The sequence below is a fragment of the Pelodiscus sinensis genome, chromosome 1 (genome assembly GCF_052426305.1).
Source record: "Pelodiscus sinensis isolate ZL-2025 chromosome 1, ASM5242630v1, whole genome shotgun sequence".
Classification (NCBI taxonomy): domain Eukaryota; kingdom Metazoa; phylum Chordata; order Testudines; family Trionychidae; genus Pelodiscus; species Pelodiscus sinensis.
This window is the reverse complement of record NC_143052.1, coordinates 244354669-244367960: the sequence shown is the minus strand read 5'-3', so window position 1 is coordinate 244367960 and position 13292 is coordinate 244354669. Positions and strand designations below refer to the sequence as shown.

Here is a 13292-nt window from a genome sequence, read left to right as displayed (position 1 = left end):
CCCTTTTCCAGTCTTCTGGAATCAGTTCCAACTTCCATGATTTTTCAGAGATGATAGCTAAAGGCACAGATACCTCCTCATCAGCTCCTTGAGTATTCTAGGATGCATTTCATCAGGCCCTGGTGACCTGAAGACATCTAACTTTTCTAAGTAATTTTTAATTTGTTCTTTTTTTTTATTATAACTTCTAAACCTACTGCATTTCCACTAGCATTTGCTGTGTTTGGCATCCTGTCACCATCCATATTCTTGACAAATACCGAAACAAAGTAGTCGTTAAGCACCTCTGCCATTTCCAAGTTTCCTGTTATTGTTTCTCCCTCTTCATTGAGCAATGGGCCTACCCTGTCCTTGGTCTTCATCTTGCTTCTAACATATTTGTAGAATGTCTTCTTGTTACCCTTTATGTCTCTAGCTAGATGAAGCTCATTCTGTGCCTTCCCTTTTCTAATCTTGTTCCTGCTTACCTGTCTTATTTGCTTATATTCATCCTTTGTATTTTGGCTTAATTTCTGTAGTAAGTTGAGGGTCAGTAACATGGAGTCAGCAGGCCTAAATAGAGACCTGTAACATGAAAACAGCAACAGGCCTTGCAATCTAGTGAGCAAGACTTTGGTTCAGGAACAGGAGCCAAGAAAGAGTCCGTACTGATAACTGTGTAATTGTGTAAGTTACGTAGAGCATGGCAGCACACAGGGAGGCACTGGGTACAGACTGTAAGCCAAAGAGGAGTAACGGAACATTTTAATAAGAAATGTCTTGGTACAAAGTCTCCCTAAAAACTAATGCACATACCAACCTAGGTTCAGGACCAGGTCGGAATTGATAGCATGAAGGATAGTAAGTAAGCCCCCCTTCCATAAGATGAGGGGTGGTAACTAGGCAACAGAGGGTGGTAACCTGGTACGTAAAGCAGTGATGTAAGTTGTTTATACCTGTCTATAAAAGGACACTGCAAAGGGTGATCGCCGGCCGACCTGGAGGAAAGGGGGGCGCACTAGGCACCTGAACGGCAGTTGTCATTGTCTAAACTTACAGAATGCACAGTAGCTTAACTTTGACTAACTGCTGTTAATATCTGTTATATGGCAATAGGCCTGCCCGATGTTGGTACCTTGTCAACGCGGGCCATAGTGCCCAGTGGTGTAACATTGTGCTGATCTCTGTTACCAACTGGTAGAGCTTCGCATTTGACAATAAACCTGCTCAATTGATTTCAAACCTTGCCTGCATCTGTCATTTCAGGGGCCTCTCAGAGATCTCTTGTGTTGACCCAAGTGCACGGGGTCTAACACTCTAGATAAAGGCAGTACCGATTGTTACGTACGCAGCCGAAAGTTTATTATCACCGACGGAGTAGAGGTGCTGTCAGGAGCGCACCAGGACAACCCTGACCAGACGATGCTGACACTGACGGTCCAGACCACCGAAGGTACTGAGGTACGAAAACACCGAGGAACGACAGTTTCCACTTTTTATACATCTCATTTTTTAATTTTTAGATCATGTAAGATCTCCTAGTTAAGCCAAGGCAGTCTTTTGCCACACTTTCTATCTGTCCTACGTAGTGGAATAGTTTGCTTTTAGACTCTTAATAATGTCCCTTTGAAAAACTTCAAAATCTCTTCAGTTGCTTTTTCTATTAATCTTACTTCCCATGGGATCTTACCTACCAGTTCTCTGAGTTTACTAAAATCTGCCTTCCTGAAATCCATTGCCTTTATTTTGCTGTTCTCTCTTCTACCATTCCTTGGAATCATTAATTCTATGATTTCATGATCACTTTCACCATGCTGCCTTCCACTTTCAAATTTTCAGCCACTTCCTCTCTATTTGTTACAATCAAATCTAGAACAACTTCCCCCCCAGTAGCTTTCGGAGCCTCTGGAATAAAAAAAATGGTTTCCTATGCAGTCCAAGAACTGATTGGATAATCTGTGCTCTGCTGTGTTAGTTTCCCAACATATGTCTGGATAGTTGAAGTCCCACATCACCACCAAATCCTGTGCTTTGGATGATTTTGGGAATTATTTTAAAAAAACCTTATCCACCTCTTTTGCTTGGGTAGGTGGTCTGTAGTAGATCCCTAGCATGACATCACCCTTGTTTTTTACCCTAATCCAGAGTCACTCAACAAGACTGTCTCCTACGTCCACCTTAACCTCAGTCCAAGTGAATACATTTTTAATATACAGGCAGTCCCCGACTTACGCGGATCTGACTTATGTCGGATCCGCACTTACGAACGGGGCTTTCTTGCCCCGGATGTCGAGGTGGCGGATTGCTGCCTGCGAGCTCCGGGGCGAGAAAGCCCCATTCGTAAGCTGCTCCCGGTGCCCCTGGTCTGCTGGAGACCGTCTCCAGCAGACCAGGGACACAGGGAGCAGAGCCGCAGCGGCAGCGGGGTGCCGCGCCTCTGAGGTTTTGCTCTGGCAAAGTCTCAGAGGCGATGGACCCCGCCGCGGGTGCGGCTTCAGTCCCGGTGTCTGTGGTCTGCTGGGGATGGTCCCCAGCAGACCACAGGCACCGGGAGAGAAGCCGCAGCAGCGGCGGGTTCCCGCGCTTCTGAGGCTTTGCTCTGGCAAAGCCTCAGAAGCACGGGAACCCGCCACTACTGCGGCTTCAGTCCTGGTGCCTGTGGTCTGCTGGGGACCGTCCCCAGCAGACCACAGACACCGGGACTGAAGCCGCACCCGCGGCGGGGTCCATCGCCTCTGAGACTTTGCCAGAGCAAAGCCTCAGAGGCGCGGCACCCCGCTGCCGCTGCGGCTCTGCTCCCTGTGTCCCTGGTCTGCTGGGGGGGGGGGCGCAGCTAGTGTGTGCCCCCCCCAGCAGACCAGGCTTTTGTTGTGGACCCTGGGGCAGAGCAGCTGGGACGCTGCTGATTGGTCCTGCAGCGCCGCTCTGGGCACTACTGGACCAACCCGGCAGCACCCCAGCTGCTCTGCCCTAGGTCCTGATTCAGCCGCTGCTGGTCAGTTTCAGCAGTGGCTGAATCAGGACGCCTGGGACAGAGCAGCTGGGGTGCTGCTGGGTTGGTCCAGTAGCGCCAAGGAGCGAGGAGCGGTGCTACTGGAGCAACCCAGCAGCACCCCAGCTGCTCTGCCCCAGGCATCCCCAAGTCAGCCGCTGCTGAAACTGACCAGCGCTGACTACAGGAAGCCCGAGGCAGAGTTGCAGGAGCAGAGTTGCTCTGCCCCAGGCTTCCTGGAATCAGCCGCTGATCAGTTTCAGCAGCAGCTGACTTGGGGTTCTTAAGTTGAATCTGTATGTAAGTCAGAACTGGCGGTCAGTTTCAGCAGTGGCTGAATCTGGATGCCAGTTCCGACTTACATACAGATTCAACTTAAGAACAAACCTACAGTCCCTATCTTGTACGTAACCTATGGACTGCCTGTACAGTAAACGTCCGATAATCCGGCACCTTTAGGACCCAGGGGGTGCCGGATTATCAGATATGCCGGACTATCAGAAGGGGGGGCTATGAGGGGTCTGGAGTGGGGTGGGAGGGGATGCCACCCCAGACCCCTCATAGCCCCCCCTTACAATAGTCTGGCTCTGCCCCAGGCGTCCCTGATTCAGCCGCTGCTGGTCAGTTTCAGCAGCAGCTGAATCGGGGATGCCTGCAATAGAGCAGCTGGGGTGCTGCCGGGTTGGTCCCGCAGCGCCGAGGGGCGGCGCTACAGCACCAACCCAGCAGCACTCCAGCTGCTCTTGGGGACGCCTGGGGCAGAGCAGCTGGGGTCCTGCCGGGTTGGTCCCGTAGCGCCAAAGGACGGCGCTGCAGGACCAACTCATACCCATACATCTTGCATTTGTATACAAGCATCTAAGGTACTGATTTAATTTGCCCCCCCCCCCCCCCCCAGTTCTGCCTTGTGCCTCCTTTTTCTTTGCTATTATAACCTATGCTCCCTCCCATTTCTGACCCATCTCTCATGTCTCCGTGTTTTTTACTTACTGTGGGCTTTGGTCACCTGCCCTCCTCAAACCTAGTTTAAAACCCCTCCTCACTAGGTTAGCCAGTCCGTGTCCAAATACACTCTTCCCCTTCCTCGAAAGATTAACTCCTTGCAGAACCAGGCCTGGCTACATAGCACACAAGACTCTCAGGGTGTGACCTGCATACCTGTCGCTCTAGTGGCAAAGAATCATGAGGCACTGAGTCGCAAGGTAGAATGTAACACACGCCCTCACTGGTCTGGATTAACTCCCAGAACATGACAATGGTGCAAGGAGCAGGGACTACCCTTGTGTCTATATTCTGTTAAGATCCTTATTCTAATACTCAAATCACGCTGACGCTTCTCTTCTGCCTTCTTTCAGACATCCTTGTATATCTGGAACAACCTCCAAGATAATCCACTATTTTTTCTCCTTTAAAAAATGTATGAAAACTCACAGATGGTATGAAGCAATCCAGCTGCTGTCACCACATTCTTTTTTGTTTTGAATTATGCCTTTAGGTTCAAATCCTGAAGTCTGTGTTATGGCAAAGATCCCTGATAAATCAGTGGGAGCTTTACCTGAGTGAGGACTGTGTGATTTGTTCTTTAGGACCAGGGAATTGTGTTTCACACATAGGGAATCAACTGTTGCACAACATCAATAGTCTATATGCGATTATTAGTAATGTTTATCTTAAAATGTTTGTGTGTGTAGGACTCAGAAATATAGTTTAATTTTTATTCTTACATACCCAATAAGAAAATGAGAGTTTTCATCTCTACATTCATCTCTATCTGTATCAAACATTACCTTTATATAACTGACTAATGAATCAATTCAATTTCCACAAATAATAATCTGGCAATGTGCCCAGTCTTTCAAAAATTGTACAACCATACACAAACTTAGGTAAGTGAGGACGAAAGAGAGACAGAATTTTTGCCACAAAATACATTGAAAAGTCTACGATCCATAGACACATAGCATGCCCTGAGGCTCAAAAGTGGTAAATAATCTGTATGTTAATAATAAAGAAGGCATTGTTTCTGCCCCACAAACTCCATGGTAGGCTTGACCAAAATTCTGTAACAAAACACCTGGCTTTAATGATGTGACAGCAGATTATAAATGATGTTGCAGAAGCTTCCGATAATTTTTTAAAAATAGGTTTTTACTGAGTTAAATATGAAAATTAGTAATAAAATCAGCACCATATTCCTTGTGATGTTTAATTTTCTGTTGCTCCTAATTTTCAATATTCTGCATAAGTCTGTTTTGAAAACTTATGACTGCATTGTACAGTAAACTTCTGATAATCCGGCACCTTTAGGACCCAGGGGGTGCCGGATTATCAGATATGCCGGACTATCAGGTATGACCCCTCATAGCCCCCCCTTCTGATAGTTTGGCTCTGCCCCAGGCATCCCTGATTCAGCCGCTGCTGGTCAGTTTCAGCAGCGGCTGAATTGGGGATGCCTGCGGCAGAGCTGCTAGGGTGCTGCCGGGTTGGTCCGGTAGCGCCACCCCTCGGCGCTGTGAGACCAACCCGGCAGCACCTCAGCTGCTCTTGGGGATGCCTGGGACAGAGCAGCTGGGGTGCTTCCCGGAATCAGCTGCTGGTCAGTTTCAGCAGCAGCTGAATAGGGGTGCCTGGGGCAGAGCAGCTGAGGTGCTGCTGGGTTGGTCCCGTAGCACCGCCCCTCGGCGCTGCGGGACCAACCCGGCAGCACCCCAGCTGCTCTGCCCCAGGCATCCCAGAGTCAGCCGCTGCTGATATTGATCAGCGGCTGACTCCGGGAAGCCCGGGGCAGAGCAGCTCTTCCCCAGGCTTCCTGGAATCAGCCACTGGTCAGTTTCAGCAGTGGCTGAATAGGAGCACCTGGGGCAGAGCAGCTGGGGTGCTGCTGGGTTGGTCCTGTAGCGCCGCCCCTCAGCGCTGCGGGACCAACCCGGCAGCACTCCAGCTGCTCTGCTCCAGGCGTCCCCAAGAGCAGCTGGGGTGCTGCCGGGTTGGTCCCACAGCCCCTAGGGGCAGTGCTCCGGGACCAACCTGGCAGCACCCCAGCTGCTCTGCCCCTGGCTTCCCCGATTCAGCGGCTGGTCAGTTTCAGCAGCGGCTGAATAGGGGAAGCTGGGTTCAGAGCATCTCCAACTGTCTGGCTGCCCTGAGCACTTCCGGGTTCCTGATGGTGCCGGACAATCATGAGTGCTGGACCATTGGATGCTGGACTAATGGAGTTTTACTGTAAAAGGTTTTTTTGTGGGGGGAGAGAAGTGGCTAAAAATTTTGGCAGTAGGGTAGGATTTTGTTGGGGTTAGTGACCCCAGGGACAAAGACAAGGGCTCTAACAGAGAATTTAAGAGAATATTAATATATTTCCAAAAGTATCACTCTATGACAGGGATGGGGAACCTTTTTTGGGTCAGGGAGCTGCTGACCCACAGAAAAATCATTTGGGAGCCTCACCCCACTGAGAAGAGGAAAAAAAAAAAGGACAAACCCTATCCTTACTGATGTGACCCCTAACTGAGAAGAAAGATACTCCTCCACTTTCCCCTAGCACACCAGATCCTAGTGAGGCCCAGGCTAGTAAATTTTGGGTGTTCCAATCCTGCAGTAGGCATGGGCTTCCCAGTGCTGGGGTGGGGAGCCAGTAGCTGGATCCAGGCAAGTTCCCCACCCCTGCTCTATGATTAGATCAAATATCATGCAACTCCTGTACTAATCTCCATCAGGGCATGTGTATTGCCACCAAAACGTTATGTTATGGAATAAAGAGAAATATTCTGGATTGCAGCATTTTATGTAATGTTTGTCTTTAAAGACAAGATTACATGATATGTTTGCTTGTGAGCCTGGGATGACATCAAATTGTGCCATAATTTTATGGCATGCGCTGGGGAAAAAGTGTGTGACACAATTTAATTTCAAAGCCCTGATTGCCATTCTTTGGCCAAATTCTGGTCTTAAGTTAAATGGTGAAAATCCAGAGTGGTTCCATTAAAGGAGATGGGTGAATAATTTTGCAATTAATAACATATTTAGGCCCTGATTCTCCACTATGGCTAAGCAGACATGGTGCAGTATGGTGGCTCCAGGGAGCCTGTTGCAGCTTCCTAATCTTCAGACATCTGGCTTCTGCAGAAGTTGAGTGAGTAAATTCTGCCAAAGATCTTATGATAGTAGAGAATCATGGATTATGGATCTCTATTGCCCCTCCTTACTCTCTTCCTCCCATTTCACTTGGGACAGATGGAATGACTCCTGCTGGAACTCCTGGTTTTTCCCCTTTGCAAACTGGCCATAGTTGACTGGAGAATATTGCCCTCATTAATTTTGCCTATATTTCTGCTCATGAAATATCTATGAGCAACTTTGGATCCCCCTCCCCAAGTTTCTATGATTTCTATGAATACAGTTTGCATGTGTAAGTTGTTTGTGAGCAGTTTATTTTGAAACTGAAACTTGTGAGGATATTTTGGTTTTTGACTGGACACCTCATATGAGGTTTCCATTTTCTGACTAGGGCCATTATTCTGCAGAACACTTAGACGTGAGTCAAATTTTCTTCTTTGGGGCTACGCATGTAAGTTAAGTTATTCACATGTGTTCCCTGGGTTGGGCCTGAATGAGCATATCATGATGTCTAGAGGGGCTTGCAACTGAATGATAGGGATGTAAAATGCCATTTAATTAGTTAACTGCTGCTTCAGCTCTGTGGGGCTGCTGGCTCCTAGCCCACATAGGTTAGGAGTCAGCAGCCTCCTGCGGGCTGGGAAGCAGCAGTGGTGGTAGGGAGAGGGGAAGGAGGGCTGCTGGCTCCCAACCTGTGTGGGCTCGTGGACTGGGGGTTGGCAGGCTCAAACAATCTGGGAGCTGGCAGCCCTCTCCCCTGTTCTCTCCGCCTACTCCCATCCCCATGTGAAGCTGCCAACTCTCAACCTGGCACTGCTACAAGGTAACGGTTAACCATTACTTGGTAAGCATCACCTTAAGAGGTGATGCTTACCGGGTAACCAGTTAACCAGTTACCTGTTCTCAGTTAACCAGTTACCAGTTACCTGTCCCTAGTGAATGCCAGTCTCAGATCAGACTGTTAGCATACAGGGCAGACACCCAAGACTGGTGGTATAGTCTCTAATTAGATTTCACCAACTGAGTAAAAAATGTGAACTCCTGGATCACTTAATTAGTTTTATCCTGGAGTCACAGACAGTCCCTTTAAGCATTCAGTCTATCCTATCACCCAGACAAACTGGATCTAGCAATAATAGTCACATAAACCAAAAATCACACCACATCTGTTTATCCTCAATCCTACAGGTTGTCACTTACCCTAGACCAATTGGTGCTTTGACTCTCACACCAAAGACAACACTGTCAGCCAGTTCTATAGTAAACTAACAACAGGTTTATTAGCTAAGAAAAAAGGAGAGTTATTGAGAGTTTAAAACAGATACAATTAATAACAAGTGAGCCAAAGTTTGTAAGTCTGAAATGATAGCAGTTAAAGTAATAGTTTCCTAAAATATTTTCAGGAAGCCCAGATGTTTCTGGCAATTTCTTCTTCACATCTGGTATCTTCCCTGAAAGAGTCCAATCTGTTAGAAATCCAGGATCTTTCTTTGAATCCATCTTCATCTTACAGAAGACAACCTGACAGTCTCTCTAGTCTCGTGAGTTTTTCATTAATGCAGATGAGTAGGAAATGTGGACTGAGTCTGTGAATTCTTGTTGCTGAACACAATGGATCTCGCTCTGAAATTGGCACTCATCTTCATGTACATTTCCAAGGCTCCAATTGGGTATGATGGATAACTTTAATTCAAGATATACACAATGTAAAAGGTAATGTAATAGCAAACAATAATTCTTCATTAGTTTTAATGAAGTTTACACAACAAATACATTCTCATTTTAACACTAACACTCTTTTTATCTAGGATTAACTAGTTATAGGGCTATGATAATGTAATATGATAGCAATCAACAAGTTACAGGTAAGTGAAGAAAATACCATTGAATTGTCCTGAATACACTACAATATCTTTTGACACTCCTTTGATTTTTATGGCTATGTCTACACTGCACGTTTTGCCGAAAGAGGCAATGCAAATGAAGCATGGATTAGCATTTTCTGTCCCAGGGAGAGGCATAAGGATCTTTGCGCAAAGAGGAAATATCCACACTGCTTGTTTTTGCGCAAAAACCCCTTGCGCAAATACAGACCAGAAGAGATTATGCAAATGAAGCATGAGAAAATGCTAATCTGCGTTTCATTTGCATTGCCTCTTCCTGCAATACCTGTAGTGTAGCTGTAGCCTATTTGTATATGATGAAGTAATCTGCAGTTCTGTCCAGAGGTGGTACTACTGGGTAGAGAGCATCACAAAATGGAACTCTCTCAGGACTTCTCTAATTGAACAGATAGTATATGGCAAGCTGCGGTGTAAATCTATACTGCCCTAGCATGCAATACACTATTTGTGTGGATCTATTTCAAAGTGGAATAGATCAAAGCCCACTGGGGAACCTATAGTGTATGGCAACTGCAGAGTCCACATGGACAGGATGTACCACATTAGTGCACTGTAGATTTATATCCTGTCATGCTGTGTACTAATTGTTCATGTAGACAAGCCCCTGTGTGATGCAAATACTCACTTTTATGATACAAAAAACATTTTCTGAAAGTATTTTCTTAAAATTTCTTTTTTCCCCATGAATATCCATGCCAGCAAACCTCTTTACTAGACTATTCTCAGAAAGGGAGCTCGATAGAGCTGCAAAAAGTCACAACAAGTTAATTTCTTATTTTTGTGTCAATATCCACCTGATTGAGAAATGTATTTGGCTAAATGTCTCTTCAAACAACCTTTTATCTCATTTAATCAACCTTTAAAAGTCTAGAATTTCAAAAGACTGCTATAATGTAGCGTCTCTTAAGTGGATCTTTTAAAATTTCAAAACACAGAGGCTGTGTCTAGACTGGAAAGTTTTTCCGGAAAATCAGCCGCTTTTCCGGAAAAACTTGCCAGCTGTCTACACTGGCCGCTTGAATTTCCGGAAAAGCACTGACGATCTCATGTAAGATTGTCAGTGCTTTTCCGGAAATACTATGCTGCTCCTGTTCGGGCAAAAGTCTTTTTCTGAAAGACTTTTGCGCAAAAGGGCCAGGGTAGACAGCACAGTACTGTTTTCCGCAAAAAGTCCCGATTGTGAAAATGGCGATCGGGGCTTTTTTGCGGAAAAGCGCGTCTAGATTGGCCACGGACGCTTTTCCGCAAAAAGTGCTTTTGTGGAAAAGCGTCCGTGCCAATCTAGATGCTCTTTTCCGAAAATGCTTTTAACGGAAAACTTTTCCGTTAAAAGCATTTCCGGAAAATCATGCCAGTCTAGACATAGCCAGGATGTTTTAGGTAGCTCCCTTCTGGCAAATCACATAATAATGGAAACAAATAAATGAACTTAAATCTCCCCTTAATAAGTTGTCTTATCTCTCATTGCCAATAGGTGCCAGTATAGCAACTTGCAGATGATGTAGACACAAGCAAGCCTCGCAATTTCTGATGACAAATAGGAGTAAAGTAACAGATATTTTGAAGGATGATATGAAATGTTCCCTGGGCAGTGGTAACTGCATTTCAAGTGAGACACTGAATGGTTACAAGAGAAGGGTATAGTTTTTGAACACTGCTTTCTGAGCAGCAAAAAGGCAAAACTTGTTCTCTTAAGGAAACAGGAAATTTCCATGTCATTCAGAGTGGAGGTCAGAGCTCCATGGGAGTTTTCTGTGAACAGAAGGCAACCATTTGATTTTAGTGTATCTAGTCAATATGCAGGCCAAACATTTAGAAAAAAGACAGCTTTCATAGTAAAACACTTAAGCTTAAGGAGGGAAAGGAGACTGGATAGCTGAGGGTAGTAGAAAGAGGCTATACCGTCCCTCACTTTTAGGGAAGGCCTTGTGCATTGTGTACTTACGTGCCTACACTCACAGCTGCATAATTTGCTTTAAAAAAAAAAAGTGCACCCCAAGCAGGGAGGAGAGGCAGAGGCTGGCAAGATATGTATGTGAAGGACCAGGAATCATACAGCGGCATGAGGATCACAAGGGACTTACATACCTTGGGAAGGAAGTGGGGAGTCCTGAGGAGAAGGCAGTTGTCATCCCACAGTTCCTGAACAGCACAGAATAGAAGAGGAGCTCCACTACTGTGGAGCTTGGAGCCCAGACACCAGGTGCTTCCTCCTGCAAGCCTACCCTGTTCCCTTTAGGACAATAGTTTACCCTCTTCTGCTACCTTTTCTCTGCTCTCCCAGCTGAGACACGTACAGTCAATGGAATGATTCTGTAGTCCTGCAGTTAATGAATGCATCACTGCTAATGAATCAGTATTAACAAACTGTAATCATTCCGTTCATATTGCCACAGTGAATACTTACCACAGAAATGCCACCAAGATGTAGGGGTTTGGTAGAGGGCTTAGCACATTCAATGTGCTCCATGGTACGTGGATGGAGCCTTGCCTCTTGGTCACTAAGCAGAACAGGTCAGAACCAGAGGAGGCAACAAGTTGTTGCCTGATGACTTTTCTGGCCTGTGCAACTTAGGTTGGTCTTAGCTCATGTTCATGGTAGCCAGTAGGCAGGGGCTGTGCTGCCAATGTTCAAGCTTTTGCTAGGATATCTGGCATTTGTTGTAAAGCCTTGGCAACTGGAATGATGTGATTATGTGAAACTCTCAGCTATACTTAAATGATTACAGAAGAAAGCTTGAAACTCTGAACAGGAAAGTTTAAAAAAACAGAAGGCAAATAAAGCCTCCCCCCTTCCAACATTTGTTATTTTTAAAACAATATGCTGCGGGGGAGGGGACTTCACTCCTGATTTTTGAAGGCTTAGAGTTGGCAAGACTTTATGTATATATAACAAAAAAATGGCCACCTCTGCAGCTGGTTGTTAGCAGAATCTCCAAAGAGGGTAAACTATTTAATTGGTATAGTGAGTGAACTCACCCAAAGAGCTGTCTTGCTGCAGATTGGAATTGAGACATATTGGCAAGGCAGCACAGGAAAGCTAGCTCTGTCTTATATCAGGACACACAGATATAGGACTTCAGTTTTCACTGCCATCCATCTAGTAGTTTCACCTCAATTTGTAATATAATGCAGTATTGCCAACTATTGTGATTTTTATGGAAGTTTTACAATATTTGGTTTTTCTCTAAAGGCCACATCTATTGTTAAGTGATTACAAGGGAATCCCAGCTTTCATTTTTAAAAAGTAAGTTTCATGGTTGCAGAGAAAAGCTTGAAAATGTGACATGAGCTCACTCTAGAGGCTCAAAACCCAAACTAAAAACAATTCCAAAGTATTAGTATTTTAAATCTCAATATTTTTAAGCCAGTCTCATGATTCTGGGGGCTTGACTTATGATTCAAGTGTTTGAGTCCCTCAGTATAGCAAGTATGACGTATATAAGCAATACGTGTTTGTTACCTGTTGTTTCTCAGGAAATATAGCTTATCACTTGTTGCCTGCTGAGGGTGGACTTGGTGTCATACAGAGACTAGGAGACACTCTTCCTAGCTCCTAAGTATTATAATCCAATTTGGAAAAAGACAAAACAGTGCAAACACACGTAGGTGTGTTTTGGAATCTTGCAGTGGTTATTTTGGGAAGGCTTTATGGAAGAACTGTGTCTTGAGAAGGGAGTAGAAAATGGAATGTGGTATCTTATGAATTTATTCTGAGGAGCAAAGCTACATTAAAAATGTAACTTTAAAAATCCTGAAAACTGCAACCTTGGAATTTCAGTGCCCCCTTCAGGAAGGAATTTCAGCTTGAATTTATGCTAAATATATTGCATCATTTTACTATTATCCGTGCCCATGGAGATTTGTATGGACAACAGGAAGCACATGCATAACATGAATTCTGACTTACATTCTATTTCAAATCCCTAAGCTTGAACCATGTGTCTCCCCAGATTAAAAAAAGTCTGTATTTGAATATCTAGAATTTCGCATTAAAACATGAAGATTCTTAAGTGTGTTAAAATGAATAGTTAATCTCTGGCTTGCCAGTGCTAATGCGTTTGGATAATATTTAGTAATTAGTTCATACGACTCCTTTGAAGGTTAAAGGAGACGGGTTAAATGTCTGAGTGACCCAAACAGCTGCATGTTGTCACATGGTTTGGCTGTGCGGTGACTTTGTAAAATCATTCAAGTTGTTTTCAGGTTTGTTTAACACTGTTGAGTGTTTGTTTTTAATTTTTTGCAGTTAGATATTAAACATGCTTTTGCATTGCTTTGACTCTGTTAATTATGTTACTTTA

The 13292-nt window shown here is 45.0% G+C and overlaps 1 long non-coding RNA gene across 1 annotated transcript in view; it reads left to right on the top strand.

The window, feature by feature from the left end:
• Positions 1 to 5447, top strand: part of LOC149525726 (uncharacterized) — a 42811-nt gene extending 37364 nt beyond the window's left edge. The window contains exons 2-3 of the long non-coding RNA XR_016348423.1: positions 1246 to 1440; positions 4327 to 5447. This is a non-coding gene — a long non-coding RNA (uncharacterized LOC149525726). The remainder of the gene's footprint in view (positions 1 to 1245; positions 1441 to 4326) is intronic.
• Positions 5448 to 13292: the final 7845 nt, after the last annotated feature.